This window comes from Narcine bancroftii, chromosome 2 (genome assembly GCF_036971445.1).
Source record: "Narcine bancroftii isolate sNarBan1 chromosome 2, sNarBan1.hap1, whole genome shotgun sequence".
NCBI lineage: Eukaryota > Metazoa > Chordata > Chondrichthyes > Torpediniformes > Narcinidae > Narcine > Narcine bancroftii.
This window is the reverse complement of record NC_091470.1, coordinates 1080843-1097387: the sequence shown is the minus strand read 5'-3', so window position 1 is coordinate 1097387 and position 16545 is coordinate 1080843.

The window sequence follows — 16545 nt, the reverse complement described above, 5'->3', positions numbered from 1 at the left end:
AAGGGATTAAAATATCCCAAGGAGAGGGAATAAGATGTCACAGGGGGAGGGAATGAAATGTCACCGGTAGAAGGGAAAGAAATGTCACAGGAAGAGGGAATGAATTGTCACAGGGAGAAGGGAATAAAATGTCACAGGAAGAGGGAATAAAACGTCACAGGGAGAGGTAATGAAATGTCAGAGTGAGAAGGGAATAAAATGTCACTAGGAGATGGGAATAAAATGTCAAAGGGAGTGGGAATAAAATGTCACAGGGAGAAGGAAATAAAATATCACAGGGAGAAGGAATAAAATTTCACAGGGAGAGGGAATAAAAAATCACAGCGAGAGGGAATAAAATGTCACAGGGAGAAGGGAATAAAAAGTCACAGGAAGAGGGAATAATATTTAACAGCGAGAGGGAATAAAATGTCACGGGGATAGAGAATGAAATGTCAAAGGGGGAGGGAATGAAATGTCACAGGGAGAGGGAATGAAATGTCACAGGGTGAGGGAATGAAATGTCACGGGGATAGAGAATGAAATGTCAAAGGGGGAGTGAATGAAATGTCACAGTGAGAGGGAATGAAATGTCACAGGGAGAAGGGAATAAAATGTCACAGGGAGAAGGGAATAAAATGTCACAGGGAAAAGGGAATAAACTGTCACAGGGAGACGGAATAAAATGTCACAGGGAGAGGGAATAAAATGTCACAGGGAGAAGGGAAAAAAATGTCACAGGGAGAGGGAATAAAATGTCACAGGGAGAAGGGAAAGAAATGTCATAGGAGGAGGGAATGAATTGTCACAGGGAGAAGGGAATAAAATGTCAAAGGAAGAGGGAATAAAACGTCACAGGGAGAGGGAATGAAATGTCACAGTGAGAAGGGAATAAAATGTCAAAGGGAGAAGGAAATAAAATATCACAGGGAAGAGGAATAAAATGTCACAGGGAGAGGGAATAAAAAATCAAAGGGAGTGGGAATAAAATGTCACAGGGAGAAGGGAATAAAAAGTCACAGGAAGAGGGAATAAAATGTCACAGGGAGAAGGGAATAAAATGTCACAGGGAGAGAGAATAAAATGTCAGAGGGAGAAGGAATAAAATGTCACAGGGAGAAGGGAATAAAATGTCACAGGGAGAAGGGAATAAAATGTAACAGGGAGAGGGAATGAAATGTCACAGGGAGAAGGGAATAAAATGTCACAGGGAGAAGTGAATAAAATGTAACAGGGAGAAGGAATAAAATGTCACAGGGAGAAGGGAATAAAATGTCACAGGGAGAAGGGAATAAAATGTCACAGGGAGAAGGGAATAAAATGTCACAGGGAGAAGGGAATAAAATGTCACAGGGCGAGAGAATAAAATGTCACAGGGAGAAGGAATAAAATGTCACAGGGAGAAGGGAATAAAATGTCACAGTGAGAAGGGAATAAAATGTAACAGGAAGAGGGAATGAAATGTCACAGGGAGAATGAAATAAAATATTACAGGGAGATGGAATAAAATTTCACAGGGAGAGGGAATAAAAAATCACAGGGAGAGGGAATAAAATGTCACAGGGAGTGGGAATAAAATGTCACGGGGAGAGGGAATGAAATGACACAGGGAGAAGGGAATAAAATATCCCAAGGAGAGGGAATAAGATGTCACAGGGGGAGGGATTGAAATGTCACAGGTAGAAGGGAAAGAAATGTCACAGGAAGAGGGAATGAATTGTCACAGGGAGAACGGAATAAAATGTCACAGGAAGAGGGAATAAAACGTCACAGGGAGAGGGAATGAAATGTCACAGTGAGAAGGGAATAAAATGTCACTAGGAGATGGGAATAAAATGTCAAAGGGAGTGGGAATAAAATGTCACAGGGAGAAGGAAATAAAATATCACAGGGAGAAGGAATAAAATTTCACAGGGAGAGGGAATAAAAAATCACAGCGAGAGGGAATAAAATGTCACAGGGAGAAGGGAATAAAAAGTCACAGGAAGAGGGAATAATATTTAACAGCGAGAGGGAATAAAATGTCACGGGGATAGAGAATGAAATGTCAAAGGGGGAGGGAATGAAATGTCACAGGGAGAGGGCATGAAATGTCACAGGGAGAGGGGAATAAAATGTCACAGGGAGAAGGGAATAAAATGTCACAGGGAGAAGGGAATAAACTGTCACAGTTAGAGGGAATAAAATGTCACAGGGAGAGGGAATAAAATGTCACAGGGAGAAGGGAATAAAATGTCACAGGGAGAGGGAATAAAATGTCACGGAGAAGGGAATAAAATGTTACAGGAAGAGGGAATAAAATATCACAGGGAGAAGGGAATAAAATGTCACAGGGCGAGAGAATAAAATGTCAGAGGGAGAAGGAATAAAATGTCACAGGGAGAAGGGAATAAAATGTCACAGGGAGAAGGGAATAAAATGTCACAGGGAGAATGAAATAAAATATTACAGGGAGATGTAATAAAATTTCACATGGAGAGGGAATAAAAAATCACAGGGAGTGGGAATAAAATGTCACGGGGAGAGGGAATCAAACGACACAGGGAGAAGGGAATAAAATATCCCAAGGAGAGGGAATAAGATGTCACAGGGGGAGGGAATGAAATGTCACAGGTAGAAGGGAAAGAAATGTCACAGGAAGAGGGAATGAATTGTCACAGGGAGAAGGGAATAAAATGTCACAGGAAGAGGGAATAAAACGTCAGAGGGAGAGGGAATGAAATGTCACAGTGAGAAGGGAATAAAATGTCACTAGGAGATGGGAATAAAATGTCAAAGGGAGTGGGAATAAAATGTCACAGGGAGAAGGAAATAAAATATCACAGGGAGAAGGAATAAAATTTCACAGGGAGAGGGAATAAAAAATCACAGCGAGAGGGAATAAAATGTCACAGGGAGAAGGGAATAAAAAGTCACAGGAAGAGGGAATAATATTTAACAGCGAGAGGGAATAAAATGTCACGGGGATAGAGAATGAAATGTCAAAGGGGGAGGGAATGAAATGTCACAGGGAGAGGGAATGAAATGTCACAGGGAGAGGGAATGAAATGTCACAGGGAGAAGGGAATAAAATGTCACAGGGAGAGGGAATGAAATGTCACAGGGAGAAGGAAATAAAATGTCACAGGGAGAAGGAAATAAAATGTCACAGGGAGAAGTGAATAAAATGTCACAGGGAGAATGAAATAAAATATTACAGTGAGATGTAATAAAATTTCACAGGGAGAGGGAATAAAAAATCACAGGGATAGGGAATAAAATGTCACGGGGAGAGGGAATGAAACGACACAGGGAGAAGGGAATAAAATAACCCAAGGAGACGGAATAAGATGTCACAGGGGGAGGGAATAAAATGTCACAGGTAGAAGGGAAATAAATGTCACAGGAGGTGGGAATGAATTGTCAAAGGGAGAAGGGAATAAAATGTCACAGGGAGAATGAAATAAAATATTACAGGGAGATGTAATAAAATTTGACATGGAGAGGGAATAAAAAATCACAGGGAGTGGGAATAAAATGTCACGGGGAGAAGGGAATAAAAAGTCACAGGAAGAGGGAATAATATTTAACAGCGAGAGGGAATAAAATGTCACGGGGATAGAGAATGAAATGTCAAAGGGGGAGGGAATGAAATGTCACAGGGAGAGGGAATGAAATGTCACAGGGTGAGGGAATGAAATGTCACGGGGATAGAGAATGAAATGTCAAAGGGGGAGTGAATGAAATGTCACAGGGAGAGGGAATGAAATGTCACAGGGAGAAGGGAATAAAATGTCACAGGGAGAAGGGAATAAAATGTCACAGGGAGAAGGGAATAAACTGTCACAGGGAGACGGAATAAAATGTGACAGGGAGAGGGAATAAAATGTCACAGGGAGAAGGGAAAAAAATGTCACAGGGAGAGGGAATAAAATGTCACAGGGAAAAGGGAAAGAAATGTCATAGGAGGAGGGAATGAATTGTCACAGGGAGAAGGGAATAAAATGTCAAAGGAAGAGGGAATAAAACGTCACAGGGAGAGGGAATGAAATGTCACAGTGAGAAGGGAATAAAATGTCACAGGGAGAAGGAAATAAAATATCACAGGGAAAAGGAATAAAATGTCACAGGGAGAGGGAATAAAAAATCAAAGGGAGTGGGAATAAAATGTCACAGGGAGAAGGGAATATAAAGTCACAGGAAGAGGGAATAAAATGTCACAAGGAGAAGGGAATAAAATGTCACAGGGCGAGAGAATAAAATGTCAGAGGGAGAAGGAATAAAATGTCACAGGGAGAAGGGAATAAAATGTCACAGGGAGAAGGGAATAAAATGTAACAGGGAGAGGGAATGAAATGTCACAGGGAGAAGGGAATAAAATGTCACAGGGAGAAGGGAATAAAATGTAACAGGGAGAAGGAATAAAATGTCACAGGGAGAAGGGAATAAAATGTCACAGGGAGAAGGGAATAAAATGTCACAGGGAGAAGGGAATAAAATGTCACAGGGAGAAGGGAATAAAATGTCACAGGGCGAGAGAATAAAATGTCACAGGGAGAAGGAATAAAATGTCACAGGGAGAAGGGAATAAAATGTCACCGTGAGAAGGGAATAAAATGTAACAGGAAGAGGGAATAAAATGTTACAGGGAGAAGGGAATAAAATGTCACAGGGCGAGAGAATAAAATGTCACAGGGAGAGGGAATGAAATGTCACAGGGAGAATGAAATAAAATATTACAGTGAGATGGAATAAAATTTCACAGGGAGAGGGAATAAAAAATCACAGGGAGAGGGAATAAAATGTCACAGGGAGTGGGAATAAAATGTCACGGGGAGAGGGAATGAAATGACACAGGGAGAAGGGAATAAAATATCCCAAGGAGAGGGAATAAGATGTCACAGGGGGAGGGAATGAAATGTCACAGGTAGAAGGGAAAGAAATGTCACAGGAAGAGGGAATGAATTGTCACAGGGAGAAGGGAATAAAATGTCACAGGAAGAGGGAATAAAACGTCACAGGGAGAGGGAATGAAATGTCACAGTGAGAAGGGAATAAAATGTCACTAGGAGATGGGAATAAAATGTCAAAGGGAGTGGGAATAAAATGTCACAGGGAGAAGGAAATAAAATATCACAGGGAGAAGGAATAAAATTTCACAGGGAGAGGGAATAAAAAATCACAGCGAGAGGGAATAAAATGTCACAGGGAGAAGGGAATAAAAAGTCACAGGAAGAGGGAATAATATTTATCAGCGAGAGGGAATAAAATGTCACGGGGATAGAGAATGAAATGTCAAAGGGGGAGGGAATGAAATGTCACAGGGAGAGGGCATGAAATGTCACAGGGAGAAGGGAATAAAATGTCACAGGGAGAAGGGAATAAAATGTCACAGGGAGAAGGGAATAAACTGTCACAGGTAGAGGGAATAAAATGTCACAGGGAGAGGGAATAAAATGTCACAGGGAGAAGGGAATAAAATGTCACAGGGAGAGGGAATAAAATGTCACGGAGAAGGGAATAAAATGTTACAGGAAGAGGGAATAAAATGTCACAGGGAGAAGGGAATAAAATGTCACAGGGCGAGAGAATAAAATGTCAGAGGGAGAAGGAATAAAATGTCACAGGGAGAAGGGAATAAAATGTCACAGGGAGAAGGGAATAAAATGTCACAGGGAGAATGAAATAAAATATTACAGGGAGATGTAATAAAATTTCACATGGAGAGGGAATAAAAAATCACAGGGAGTGGGAATAAAATGTCACGGGGAGAGGGAATCAAACGACACAGGGAGAAGGGAATAAAATATCCCAAGGAGAGGGAATAAGATGTCACAGGGGGAGGGAATGAAATGTCACAGGTAGAAGGGAAAGAAATGTCACAGGAAGAGGGAATGAATTGTCACAGGGAGAAGGGAATAAAATGTCACAGGAAGAGGGAATAAAACGTCACAGGGAGAGTGAATGAAATGTCACAGTGAGAAGGGAATAAAATGTCACTAGGAGATGGGAATAAAATGTCAAAGGGAGTGGGAATAAAATGTCACAGGGAGAAGGAAATAAAATATCACAGGGAGAAGGAATAAAATTTCACAGGGAGAGGGAATAAAAAATCACAGCGAGAGGGAATAAAATGTCACAGGGAGAAGGGAATAAAAAGTCACAGGAAGAGGGAATAATATTTAACAGCGAGAGGGAATAAAATGTCACGGGGATAGAGAATGAAATGTCAAAGGGGGAGGGAATGAAATGTCACAGGGAGAGGGAATGAAATGTCACAGGGAGAGGGAATGAAATGTCACAGGGAGAAGGGAATAAAATGTCACAGGGAGAGGGAATGAAATGTCACAGGGAGAAGGAAATAAAATGTCACAGGGAGAAGGAAATAAAATGTCACAGGGAGAAGTGAATAAAATGTCACAGGGAGAATGAAATAAAATATTACAGGGAGATGGAATAAAATTTTACAGGGAGAGGGAATAAAAAATCACAGGGATAGGGAATAAAATGTCACGGGGAGAGGGAATGAAACGACACAGTGAGAAGGGAATAAAATATCCCAAGGAGACGGAATAAGATGTCACAGGGGGAGGGAATAAAATGTCACAGGTAGAAGGGAAATAAATGTCACAGGAGGTGGGAATGAATTGTCAAAGGGAGAAGGGAATAAAATGTCACAGGGAGAATGAAATAAAATATTACAGGGAGATGTAATAAAATTTGACATGGAGAGGGAATAAAAAATCACAGGGAGTGGGAATAAAATGTCACGGGGAGAGGGAATGAAACGACACAGGGAGAAGGGAATAAAATATCCCAAGGAGAGGGAATAAGATGTCACAGGGGGAGGGAATGAAATGTCACAGGTAGAAGGGAAAGAAATGTCATAGGAGGAGGGAATGAATTGTCACAGGGAGAAGGGAATAAAATGTCACAGGAAGAGGGAATAAAAGGTTACAGGGAGAGGAAATGAAAGGTCACAGTGAGAAGGGAATAAAATGTCACAGGGAGAAGGAAATAAAATATCACAGGGAAGAGGAATAAAATGTCACAGGGAGAGGGAATAAAAAATCAAAGGGAGTGGGAATAAAATGTCACAGGGAGAAGGGAATAAAAAGTCACAGGAAGAGGGAATAAAATGTCACAGGGAGAAGGGAATAAAATGTCACAGGGCGAGAGAAAAAAATGTCACAGGGAGAAGGAATAAAATGTCACAGGGAGAAGGGAATAAAATGTCACAGGGAGAAGGGAATAAAATATAACAGGGAGAGGGAATGAAATGTGACAGGGAGAAGGAAATAAAATGTCACAGGGAGAAGGGAATAAAATGTCACAGGGAGAATGAAATAAAATATTACAGGGAGATGGAATAAAATTTCACAGGGAGAGGGAATAAAAAATCACAGGGAGAGGGAATAAAATGTCACAGGGAGTTGGAATAAAATGTCACGGGGAGAGGGAATGAAATGACACAGGGAGAAGGGAATAAAATATCCCAAGGAGAGGGAATAAGATGTCACAGGGGGAGGGAATGAAATGTCACAGGTAGAAGGGAAAGAAATGTCACAGGAAGAGGGAATGAATTGTCACAGGGAGAAGGGAATAAAATGTCACAGGAAGAGGGAATAAAACGTCACAGGGAGAGGGAATGAAATGTCACAGTGAGAAGGGAATAAATTGTCACTAGGAGATGGGAATAAAATGTCAAAGGGAGTGGGAATAAAATGTCACAGGGAGAAGGAAATAAAATATCACAGGGAGAAGGAATAAAATTTCACAGGGAGAGGGAATAAAAAATCACAGCGAGAGGGAATAAAATGTCACAGGGAGAAGGGAATAAAAAGTCACAGGAAGAGGGAATAATATTTAACAGCGAGAGGGAATAAAATGTCACAGGGATAGAGAATGAAATGTCAAAGGGGGAGGGAATGAAATGTCACAGGGAGAGGGAATGAAATGTCACAGGGAGAAGGGAATAAAATATCCCAAGGAGAGGGAATAAGATGTCACAGGGGGAGGGAATGAAATGTCACAGGTAGAAGGGAAAGAAATGTCACAGGAAGAGGGAATGAATTGTCACAGGGAGAAGGGAATAAAATGTCACAGGAAGAGGGAATAAAACGTCACAGGGAGAGGGAATGAAATGTCACAGTGAGAAGGGAATAAAATGTCACTTGGAGATGGGAATAAAATGTCAAAGGGAGTGGGAATAAAATGTCACGGAGAAGGAAATAAAATATCACAGGGAGAAGGAATAAAATTTCACAGGGAGAGGGAATAAAAAATCACAGCGAGAGGGAATAAAATGTCACAGGGAGAAGGGAATAAAAAGTCACAGGAAGAGGGAATAATATTTAACAGCGAGAGGGAATAAAATGTCACGGGGATAGAGAATTAAATGTCATAGGGGGAGGGAATGAAATGTCAGAGGGAGAGGGAATGAAATGTCACAGGGTGAGGGAATGAAATGTCACGGGGATAGAGAATGAAATGTCAAAGGGGGAGGGAATGAAATGTCACAGGGAGAGGGAATGAAATGTCACAGGGAGAAGGGAATAAAATGTCACAGGGAGAAGGGAATAAAATGTCACAGGGAGAAGGGAATACACTGTCACAGGGAGACGGAATAAAATGTCACAGGGAGAGGGAATAAAATGTCACAGGGAGAAGGGAATAAAATGTTACAGGAAGAGGGAATAAAATGTCACAGGGAGAAGGGAATAAAATGTCACAGGGCGAGAGAATAAAATGTCACAGGGAGAAGGGAATAAAATGTCACAGGGAGAAGGGAATAAAATGTCACAGGCAGAGGGAATGAAATGTCACAGGGAGAAGGAAATAAAACGTCACAGGGAGAAGTGAATAAAATGTCACAGGGAGAATGAAATAAAATATTACAGGGAGATGGAATAAAATTTCACAGGGAGAGGGAATAAAAAATCACAGGGATAGGGAATAAAATGTCACGGGGAGAGGGAATGAAACGACACAGGGAGAAGGGAATAAAATATCCCAAGGAGACGGAATAAGATGTCACAGGGGGAGGGAATAAAATGCCGCAGGTAGAAGGGAAAGAAATGTCACAGGAGGTGGGAATGAATTGTCAAAGGGAGAAGGGAATAAAATGTCACAGGGAGAATGAAATAAAATATTACAGGGAAATGTAATAAAATTTGACATGGAGAGGGAATAAAAAATCACAGGGAGTGGGAATAAAATGTCGCGGGGAGAGGGAATGAAACGACACAGGGAGAAGGGAATAAAATATTCCAAGGAGAGGGAATAAGATGTCACAGGGGGAGGGAATGAAATGTCACAGGTAGAAGGGAAAGAAATGTCATAGGAGGAGGGAATGAATTGTCACAGGGGGAAGGGAATAAAATGTCACAGGAAGAGGGAATAAAACGTCACAGGGAGAGGGAATGAAATGTCACAGTGAGAAGGGAATAAAATGTCACAGGGAGAAGGAAATAAAATATCACAGGGAAGAGGAATAAAATGTCACAGGGAGAAGGAATAAAATGTCACAGGGAGAAGGGAATAAAATGTCACAGGGAGAAGGGAATAAAATGTCACAGGGAGAATGAAATAAAATATTACAGGGAGATGTAATAAAATTTCACATGAAGAGGGAATAAAAAATCACAGGGAGTGGGAATAAAATGTCACGGGGAGAGGGAATGAAACGACACAGGGAGAAGGGAATAAAATATCCCAAGGAGAGGGAATAAGATGTCACAGGGGGAGGGAATGAAATGTCACAGGTAGAAGGGAAAGAAATGTCACAGGAAGAGGGAATGAATTGTCACAGGGAGAAGGGAATAAAATGTCACAGGAAGAGGGAATAAAACGTCACAGGGAGAGGGAATGAAATGTCACAGTGAGAAGGGAATAAAATGTCACTAGGAGATGGGAATAAAATGTCAAAGGGAGTGGGAATAAAATGTCACAGGGAGAAGGAAATAAAATATCACAGGGAGAAGGAATAAAATTTCACAGGGAGAGGGAATAAAAAATCACAGCGAGAGGGAATAAAATGTCACAGGGAGAAGGGAATAAAAAGTCACAGGAAGAGGGAATAGTATTTAACAGCGAGAGGGAATAAAATGTCACGGGGATAGAGAATGAAATGTCAAAGGGGGAGGGAATGAAATGTCACAGGGAGAGGGAATGAAATGTCACAGGGTGAGGGAATGAAATGTCACGGGGATAGAGAATGAAATGTCAAAGGGGGAGTGAATGAAATGTCACAGGGAGAGGGAATGAAATGTCACAGGGAGAAGGGAATAAAATGTCACAGGGAGAAGGGAATAAAATGTCACAGGGAGAAGGGAATAAACTGTCACAGGGAGACGGAATAAAATGTCACAGGGAGAGGGAATAAAATGTCACAGGGAGAAGGGAAAAAAATGTCACAGGGAGAGGGAATAAAATGTCACAGGGAGAAGGGAAAGAAATGTCATAGGAGGAGGGAATGAATTGTCACAGGGAGAAGGGAATAAAATGTCACAGGAAGAGGGAATAAAACATCACAGGGAGAGGGAATGAAATGTCACAGTGAGAAGGGAATAAAATGTCACAGGGAGAAGGAAATAAAATATCACAGGGAAGAGGAATAAAATGTCACAGGGAGAGGGAATAAAAAATCAAAGGGAGTGGGAATAAAATGTCACAGGGAGAAGGGAATAAAAAGTCACAGGAAGAGGGAATAAAATGTCACAGGGAGAAGGGAATAAAATGTCACAGGGCGAGAGAATAAAATGTCAGAGGGAGAAGGAATAAAATATCACAGGGAGAAGGGAATAAAATGTCACAGGGAGAAGGGAATAAAATGTAACAGGGAGAGGGAATGAAATGTCACAGGGAGAAGGGAATAAAATGTCACAGGGAGAAGGGAATAAAATGTAACAGGGAGAAGGAATAAAATGTCACAGGGAGAAGGGAATAAAATGTCACAGGGAGAAGGGAATAAAATGTCACAGGGAGAAGGGAATAAAATGTCACAGGGAGAAGGGAATAAAATGTCACAGGGAGAAGGGAATAAAATGTCACAGGGAGAAGGAATAAAATGTCACAGGGAGAAGGGAATAAAATGTCACAGTGAGAAGGGAATAAAATGTAACAGGAAGAGGGAATAAAATGTCACAGGGAGAAGGGAATAAAATGTCACAGGGCGAGAGAATAAAATGTCACAGGGAGAGGGAATGAAATGTCACAGGGAGAATGAAATAAAATATTACAGGGAGATGGAATAAAATTTCACAGGGAGAGGGAATAAAAAGTCACAGGGAGAGGGAATAAAATGTCACAGGGAGTGGGAATAAAATGTCACGGGGAGAGGGAATGAAATGACACAGGGAGAAGGGAATAAAATATCCCAAGGAGAGGGAATAAGATGTCACAGGGGGAGGGAATGAAATGTCACAGGTAGAAGGGAAAGAAATGTCACAGGAAGAGGGAATGAATTGTCACAGGGAGAAGGGAATAAAATGTCACAGGAAGAGGGAATAAAACGTCACATGGAGAGGGAATGAAATGTCACAGTGAGAAGGGAATAAAATGTCACTAGGAGATGGGAATAAAATGTCAAAGGGAGTGGGAATAAAATGTCACAGGGAGAAGGAAATAAAATATCACAGGGAGAAGGAATAAAATTTCACAGCGAGAGGGAATAAAAAATCACAGCGAGAGGGAATAAAATGTCACAGGGAGAAGGGAATAAAAAGTCACAGGAAGAGGGAATAATATTTAACAGCGAGAGGAAATAAAATGTCATGGGGATAGAGAATGAAATGTCAAAGGGGGAGGGAATGAAATGTCACAGGGAGAGGGCATGAAATGTCACAGGGAGAAGGGAATAAAATGTCACAGGGAAAAGGGAATAAAATGTCACAGGGAGAAGGGAATAAAATGTCACAGGGAGAAGGGAATAAAATGTCACAGGGAGAGGGAATAAAATGTCACATGGAGAGGGAATAAAATGTCACAGGGAGAAGGGAATAAAATGTCACAGGGAGAGGGAATAAAATGTCACGGAGAAGGGAATAAAATGTTACAGGAAGAGGGAATAAAATGTCACAGGGAGAAGGGAATAAAATGTCACAGGGCGAGAGAATAAAATGTCAGAGGGAGAAGGAATAAAATGTCATAGGGAGAAGGGAATAAAATGTCACAGGGAGAAGGGAATAAAATGTCACAGGGAGAATGAAATAAAATATTACATGGAGATGTAATAAAATTTCACATGGAGAGGGAATAAAAAATCACAGGGAATGGGAATAAAATGTCACGGGGAGAGGGAATCAAACGACACAGGGAGAAGGGAATAAAATATCCCAAGGAGAGGGAATAAGATGTCACAGGGGGAGGGAATGAAATGTCACAGGTAGAAGGGAAAGAAATGTCACAGGAAGAGGGAATGAATTGTCACAGGGAGAAGGGAATAAAATGTCACAGGAAGAGGGAATAAAACGTCACAGGGAGAGGGAATGAAATTTCACAGTGAGAAGGGAATAAAATGTCACTAGGAGATGGGAATAAAATGTCAAAGGGAGTGGGAATAAAATGTCACAGGGAGAAGGAAATAAAATATCACAGGGAGAAGGAATAAAATTTCACAGGGAGAGGGAATAAAAAATCACAGCGAGAGGGAATAAAATGTCACAGGGAGAAGAGAATAAAAAGTCACAGGAAGAGGGAATAATATTTAACAGCGAGAGGGAATAAAATGTCACGGGGATAGAGAATGAAATGTCAAAGGGGGAGGGAATGAAATGTCACAGGGAGAGGGAATGAAATGTCACAGGGAGAGGGAATGAAATGTCACAGGGAGAAGGGAATAAAATGTCACAGGGAGAGGGAATGAAATGTCACAGGGAGAAGGAAATAAAATGTCACAGGGAGAAGGAAATAAAATGTCACAGGGAGAAGTGAATAAAATGTCACAGGGAGAATGAAATAAAATATTACAGGGAGATGGAATAAAATTTCACAGGGAGAGGGAATAAAAAATCACAGGGATAGGGAATAAAATGTCACGGGGAGAGGGAATGAAACGACACAGGGAGAAGGGAATAAAATATCCCAAGGAGACGGAATAAGATGTCACAGGGGGAGGGAATAAAATGTCACAGGTAGAAGGGAAATAAATGTCACAGGAGGTGGGAATGAATTGTCAAAGGGAGAAGGGAATAAAATGTCACAGGGAGAATGAAATAAAATATTACAGGGAGATGTAATAAAATTTGACATGGAGAGGGAATAAAAAATCACAGGGAGTGGGAATAAAATGTCACGGGGAGAGGGAATGAAACGACACAGGGAGAAGGGAATAAAATATCCCAAGGAGAGGGAATAAGATGTCACAGGGGGAGGGAATGAAATGTCACAGGTAGAAGGGAAAGAAATGTCATAGGAGGAGGGAATGAATTGTCACAGGGAGAAGGGAATAAAATGTCACAGGAAGAGGAATAAAATGTCACAGGGAGAGGGAATAAAAAATCAAAGGGAGTGGGAATAAAATGTCACAGGGAGAAGGGAATAAAAAGTCACAGGAAGAGGGAATAAAATGTCACAGAGAGAAGGGAATAAAATGTCACAGGGCGACAGAAAAAAATGTCACAGGGAGAAGGAATAAAATGTCACAGGGAGAAGGGAATAAAATGTCACAGGGAGAAGGGAATAAAATGTAACAGGGAGAGGGAATGAAATGTCACAGGGAGAAGGAAATAAAATGTCACAGGGAGAAGGGAATAAAATGTCACAGGGAGAATGAAATAAAATATTACAGGGAGATGGAATAAAATTTCACAGGGAGAGGGAATAAAAAATCACAGGGAGAGGGAATAAAATGTCACAGGGAGTGGGAATAAAATGTCACGGGGAGAGGGAATGAAATGACACAGGGAGAAGGGAATAAAATATCCCAAGGAGAGGGAATAAGATGTCACAGGGGGAGGGAATGAAATGTCACAGGTAGAAGGGAAAGAAATGTCACAGGAAGAGGGAATGAATTGTCACAGGGAGAAGGGAATAAAATGTCACAGGAAGAGGGAATAAAATGTCACAGGGAGAGGGAATGAAATGTCACAGTGATAAGGGAATAAAATGTCACTAGGAGATGGGAATAAAATGTCAAAGGGAGTGGGAATAAAATGTCACAGGGAGAAGGAAATAAAATATCACAGGGAGAAGGAATAAAATTTCACAGGGAGAGGGAATAAAAAATCACAGCGAGAGGGAATAAAATGTCACAGGGAGAAGGGAATAAAAAGTCACAGGAAGAGGGAATAATATTTAACAGCGAGAGGGAATAAAATGTCACGGGGATAGAGAATGAAATGTCAAAGGGGGAGGGAATGAAATGTCACAGGGAGAGGGAATGAAATGTCACAGGGTGAGGGAATGAAATGTCACGGGGATAGAGAATGAAATGTCAAAGGGGGAGGGAATGAAATGTCACAGGGAGAGGGAATGAAATGTCACAGGGAGAAGGGAATAAAATGTCACAGGGAGAAGGGAATAAAATGTCACAGGGAGAAGGGAATAAACTGTCACAGGGAGACGGAATAAAATGTCACAGGGAGAAGGAATAAAATGTCACAGGGAGAAGGGAATAAAATGTCACAGTGAGAAGGGAATAAAATGTAACAGGAAGAGGGAATAAAATGTCACAGGGAGAAGGGAATAAAATGTCACAGGGCGAGAGAATAAAATGTCACAGGGAGAGGGAATGAAATGTCACAGGGAGAATGAAATAAAATGTTACAGGGAGATGGAATAAAATTTCACAGGGAGTGGGAATAAAATGTCACGGGGAGAGGGCATGAAATGACACAGGGAGAAGGGAAAGAAATGTCAGAGGAGGAGGGAATGAATTGTCACAGGGAGAAGGGAATAAAATGTCACAGGAAGAGGGAATAAAACGTCACAGGGAGAGGGAATGAAAGGTCACAGTGAGAAGGGAATAAAATGTCACAGGGAGAAGGAAATAAAATATCACAGGGAAGAGGAATAAAATGTCACAGGGAGAGGGAATAAAAAATCAAAGGGAGTGGGAATAAAATGTCACAGGGAGAAGGGAATAAAAAGTCACAGGGAGAGGGAATAAAATGTCACAGGGAGAAGGGAAAGAAATGTCATAGGAGGAGGGAATGAATTGTCACAGGGAGAAGGGAATAAAATGTCACAGGAAGAGGGAATAAAACATCACAGGGAGAGGGAATGAAATGTCACAGTGAGAAGGGAATAAAATGTCACAGGGAGAAGGAAATAAAATATCACAGGGAAGAGGAATAAAATGTCACAGGGAGAGGGAATAAAAAATCAAAGGGAGTGGGAATAAAATGTCACAGGGAGAAGGGAATAAAAAGTCACAGGAAGAGGGAATAAAATGTCACAGGGAGAAGGGAATAAAATGTCACAGGGCGAGAGAATAAAATGTCAGAGGGAGAAGGAATAAAATATCACAGGGAGAAGGGAATAAAATGTCACAGGGAGAAGGGAATAAAATGTAACAGGGAGAGGGAATGAAATGTCACAGGGAGAAGGGAATAAAATGTCACAGGGAGAAGGGAATAAAATGTAACAGGGAGAAGGAATAAAATGTCACAGGAGAAGGGAATAAAATGTCACAGGGAGAAGGGAATAAAATGTCACAGGGAGAAGGGAATAAAATGTCACAGGGAGAAGGGAATAAAATGTCACAGGGCGAGAGAATAAAATGTCACAGGGAGAAGGAATAAAATGTCACAGGGAGAAGGGAATAAAATGTCACAGTGAGAAGGGAATAAAATGTAACAGGAAGAGGGAATAAAATGTCACAGGGAGAAGGGAATAAAATGTCACAGGGCGAGAGAATAAAATGTCACAGGGAGAGGGAATGAAATGTCACAGGGAGAATGAAATAAAATATTACAGGGAGATGGAATAAAATTTCACAGGGAGAGGGAATAAAAAGTCACAGGGAGAGGGAATAAAATGTCACAGGGAGTGGGAATAAAATGTCACGGGGAGAGGGAATGAAACGACACAGGGAGAAGGGAATAAAATATCCCAAGGAGAGGGAATAAGATGTCACAGGGGGAGGGAATGAAATGTCACAGGTAGAAGGGAAAGAAATGTCATAGGAGGAGGGAATGAATTGTCACAGGGAGAAGGGAATAAAATGTCACAGGAAGAGGGAATAAAACGTCACAGGGAGAGGGAATGAAAGGTCACAGTGAGAAGGGAATAAAATGTCACAGGGAGAAGGAAATAAAATATCACAGGGAAGAGGAATAAAATGTCACAGGGAGAGGGAATAAAAAATCAAAGGGAGTGGGAATAAAATGTCACAGGGAGAAGGGAATAAAAAGTCACAGGAAGAGGGAATAAAATGTCACAGAGAGAAGGGAATAAAATGTCACAGGGCGAGAGAAAAAAATGTCACAGGGAGAAGGAATAAAATGTCACAGGGAGAAGGGAATAAAATGTCACAGGGAGAAGGGAATAAAATGTAACAGGGAGAGGGAATGAAATGTCACAGGGAGAAGGAAATAAAATGTCACAGGGAGAAGGGAATAAAATGTCACAGGGAGAATGAAATAA